We start from the raw sequence: 5,211 nt of genomic DNA, 5'->3' as shown, positions 1-5,211 counted from the left end.
TGGCCCTGTTTTTTATTTCCTGAAAATAAAACCATCTTAAAGAGCTCTAAAACTTATATAAAACATTAGTGTGATTGCTGGAACTTGATTGCAATTCAGTTTCTTACTCAATGAGCCTTGTTTGGAGTGAGAAAAATGAATTTGTTGTAGTTTTCAGGCATTTAACCCCTGTTCTCTATTGAAATATATAGTGTAGTATGGAAGACATTGGTTTTAGCAATTAATTGTGTTAGGGAACTGCAAAATCTTTTCTACACACATTTTGGCCATAGTTTCCGAGAACTTACCCTACTTGAAGTCTTTGTATTCTCTTTCCTGTTAAGCTCAACAACCACACAGATATGGTTAAAGGATGCATATTTCATAGCATTCAGTTTGTCAATGGCAACTTAATATTGAATCATCGAGTCGAGGGCCTCTCTGTTGCTCTAGGCATAACCTAAAAACTTCAAATAACTGTAATGAAATTCACACCTTTTTCTATTTTGGAACCCTATATTTCATGATCGAAGGTACAGTGTTGGTTGGAGTAATCCTGTGCATCATATTGAAAAAAATATGATCTAAAAATTAGATCTCTGTTTTATGAGGCTTCTTTTTATACCCTATGAAGTCCATGGACCTCATAACTGATAAATTGGAAGACTGTGTTTTCACTTCCAAGATTTGGTTTTTGACGAGTCCTAATAATATGAACAGGCTCGAGTGTTTAATCCTAAGGGCTATAAAGACAATTTTGAAATGATGTAAATTTTCTCACTCTCCTTTCATCACAAAAGAAGAAACAATTTTTACAGTATGTGATAAGATGTCAGGAGAAGAATCTTTTGTAGGCAAACCAAACAAATTTGCCAGTTGTGAGGTGGATCTTAGACGATGTCGATACCGTCCAGTACTTCGTCTTAAAAACTGATGTGGCAAAACAAGTCTCTATGAGTGGTTTTTATATTAAAAGAATAGATTTTTAATGTCCCGGTTTCAAATCTTGACCATGTACTATTTTTATAAGGGATTGTCTACAAAGAGATTTATCTTTTTTCACAATCATTCTTATTTCATAAATTTTAAGATGGATGGTTGTAAGAGTGTCATTGAATAAACACCGTTTAAAAAAAAAGAAAAACTCAAACGTCATGACCCACTTCAAGCCCATTTTAATTCGACATCTAATGAGTGAAAATCATTGTGATTGATGTACAAAAGATAAATGGTTTTTTTGTAGACAATTCCTATTTTAAAGCGAAGGCGTTGGGACATTAAAAGTGAGGCTTGTAGGTAACATGGTAGCGTATCTTAAGTTGTTTCCATGCCATGGATGAGAATGCTTGATATGGACATAGGTTTTTAGGGAAGTAGAGGAAGGATAAAAATGGTCAATATACTTGTCTTTTTAGGATAAAATTGACAGGCCCGTGATTGAAAAAACATTGGGTTTTTCATTGGGCAACTATTCATTTAGGGACTAGCAAAAACATCAAAATGGGATGGTTAGAGTGGGTCTTCCTCGGTCAACATCTTTTTTTTTCAAACAGAAGTTGAATTGAGGAATAACCCACTGTGGCTGTCCCTTTTGACATCATACGGCTTGATTGATGTGTTTTTTGGCAGTCCCATAACCAAATTGTATGTACCTATGGTCTTTTAAGCTATTAGGATTTGGCCTTGGGTTTGAGTGGTTAGAAGTTGACTTTAGTAGCGTTATATCTCAGGTTCGATTCCTACTGCTGCTGGACTACCAAAAAAAAAGGGGATATTTTGATGAGAGACATCTCTTAAGTAGTGACTAGCTAGAGAGAGAGAGCATACTGTGAAGGGAAAGGGGCGAGTGTAGTGTTAATTCACATGAACGTGGCAACACCATGGTCGTGAATCTCATAAAAAATGGTTTTGACAATGGTTATCCATATCTTCATCAATTCAATTGCAAGCTCAAGGTCCCTTCATCACCGTCCAGTTAGTTTATTGGATGCTAGTAATCCTTGCGGCCTTGCTATCATCATGATCTAATGGATCATGCTATGTTTGTTTTAAAGTGAATGAAAGAGCCTGGTTGATATCTTTTAAAGGGTTTTTTTCTTTTAAGTTTTAACAAATTTAAATATTCTATGTTTCTCTTTTTAAAATGATCACAAAAGAAATCAATCATTACCTTGATTTTAATAAAAAAAAAAGTTTATATATGGCTTGGGCTCTACCATAAAAGTAAACGCCCAACCATGTCAAAAAATTCGGTTTTGATACGAGGAAATCCTCAATTTGATCATTTTAACCTCGATCATTGTAGAGATGAACTATTTAACAAAATCTCTATGAGAGGTGAACTATTTAACGTTATACTATACAAATTGATTTAATTTTGAAATACCTTATCGAAACACACATGATGATGAGTTGGAATAGAGACAAACTTGTAAATATTAAATAGCATCTCTCACAAGTATTTTGATAAATTTCCTATGTCCAAATTGAGGAATGCACCTTTCTTGTAGTATATGTGTTGGCTATGTACGTGATTCTAGCTAATCATTCCCTACCTTGATCATGGTGCAACTTTTAAATGGAATTTACCTAAAGATGAATTTTATACTCGCCCAACACCAGTAAATAATCTTTTTTGCATGCACAAAAGGAACTCATATCTTTTTGTACTTTTGATGCTAAATAACTCTTCATTTGGCTTTCGTGTTCTTTTGCGGCTACTATCTTTATGAAAGGTCTAGTGGAACAAGCCTTATCTCAATAATTTATGTTAAATAAAGTTCTAAAAGATAGGTCAATAGCCTTATAGAAGAAGGAACATGTTTGGACCATCTCGCTTTTTCTCCATTTTTTTATGAGATAAAATACGACTAGGACCATAAAGCTAGGCCAAGAATATCATAGAGCTTTCAAACCATGAACCCACAGTCCAATTTGTGGCGAATGATAGTCGAATTTTGGAGCTACAGAGGTTTTTCTCCATGCCAAATCAACTATATGTTGACTTAAGTATGAGGTTTCTGTATGGCCTAAAGCAGTTCTGGCAACAAAAATCTTTATGGTGGTTTTAAAATCAATTTCTAACATCAACAATAAATTTTAAAACTCAAAAAATGTATAGATCTTACGGATCTATGAATACTTATTTTTAAGACACAATGGACAGTCTATATAATTTGTTACAATATATGTTATAATGTTCAAGCCAAGATGATCGATCTAACAGTTTTCCAACACTTGAATTGCAATTTTCGATGAGTTATGAGGTGAGACTTTACTTAATTTGATGGGGCTGCAGCCCTATAAAACCATTTTCCGTTATTTAATGGTGCGGTTTTGTGGGTCATGTTCACAAAATTTGATAGGGCCGCAAACCAAAACCTCATTGAAAATGCAGTTCAAACGCTTGAAAAACTTGTGATGACTCATAAAACCATTTTCCACTTTAATTATGAAATTTGAAACGCCAAAATGTGAAGACTTGAGATGATGTTTTTTCAAATAAAAAATGTTGCAAGATAGATCAATTTTGTGACTTACGAACCATTTTTTTGAGATCCATGATAGTGGAGGTCAAGCTCATCGATATACAACTACAATTGGGATAAAGCTCAAATAGTTAAGATAAAATTTGGATGATGATAATGATGGTTTGATGCAGCTATACAACTCGCAGCATATCAATCATAGAGAACATATTTCTTTTTAAGTGGGAAACTTTTTGTGAGGAACAAGAATACACTAGGAACAATCCTAGGGACATGCCCTAAATGGACAAACATATCTCCTATTGTAAAGGAACATGTTCCCCATGTGAGATGTGCATCCTTTCGAGTGATTGATTAAGACAATTCCTAAATACAAAATTTGTAGATTAATTGAGATTATGCCTCCTCCACTAAGAGCTTCCTTATAGGTGCTAGCTTCTAGATGATATGCATCCCTAGTGAAGGTGTTATTTGGATATCATTTAAACAATACAAAAATTGGGATTCTTTTCATATAAAGACTTATGCTAAAAGCCACTGTTCCTTAATATATGCTTGTCATGGCAATAGTCATTTGGGTATATGGGACCCCTCAAATTTCTCAAAGAAAAAGTATTTTGTAAAGTTGCAGCTGTATACAGATTAGGTGTAAATGTCTTTGGCATCTACTGTAAGAAAAATTATATCGATAATTATCCCTTAACCGGTTTTTCCATGTGTTCACTCCGAAATTCTCCGGTTTTTTATGTTGTGATTCGGAATGAAATATTCCTTCTATTTCCAAATAGTCCTTTATTCTATCTTTAATAGAATAAGCTATGCGGTATAAAAATAAAAATCCCAAGCGATATGGGTTTTGTGATCATCTCCAGTATAGAGTAAGAAAAGTCAATTTTAAATCCTCAAACTGGTCTATCTTACACCACTTTTTTTTTTAAACCATCTATTTTGAATCTTAATGAATCTACCATATGTGCATCATTTTCGAATAACGGATTTACAAGCCACTATGTTTTCCAATAATGGATGTTAAATCTAAGTTTTTTTGGTGGAGGTGGAGGTGAAGCTGCCGCCTTACTAAGACCTCGCCGTTATTAAAACCAAAAGAATTGCATAGAATTCCGTAAAGGTAAATGGTTTACTAAGGCTGCAACTCTATCAATGTAATTAAAACCTTACTTCATAACTCATCCGAAATTACAATTCAAGTATTGGAAAACCTTTTCATCGATCATCTCAACTAGAACATTATGATTGTGAAAAAAATTTAGGATTTCAAGCCTAAAAATAGTATATATTGTAACCAATTATATATAATATCCATTTCGTCCTAAAAATAAGTGTTCACATATCCGTAAGATCTGTACCATTTTTTTGGTTTCAAATTTTATATTGGTGTTGAAAATTGGTTTTAAAGCCATCATGAAGATTTCCTTTGCTAAAAAATACTTTTTGAATAAAAAATTAAAATAAAATTCTATTTTATTTTCATAAAGCCTAGGCCTTATAAAAACCTCATCCTTCGGCAAATATGTAGATAAGTTTTTATTGAAATGCAAGACAAGAAGACCACATTGTCTCATCCCTTCACTGGCCACACACCGAAGGGGGCATGTGATGGAATTGTAGCGACAAATGCCTTTTTCTCATTCTATATTTAGAATTGAGTCCAAAGACCATGTCTTTGCGGGCGCAATACTGTGCAAATACTCGCTCACTCAAATGACACTTGGGAGGATTTCTT

The sequence above is a fragment of the Amborella trichopoda genome, chromosome 3 (assembly GCF_054954075.1).
Source record: "Amborella trichopoda isolate Santa Cruz 75 chromosome 3, AtrichopodaSantaCruz75HAP2 v2.0, whole genome shotgun sequence".
NCBI classification, from domain to species: Eukaryota; Viridiplantae; Streptophyta; class Magnoliopsida; order Amborellales; family Amborellaceae; genus Amborella; species Amborella trichopoda.
Note: the sequence above shows the minus strand (reverse complement) of the source record.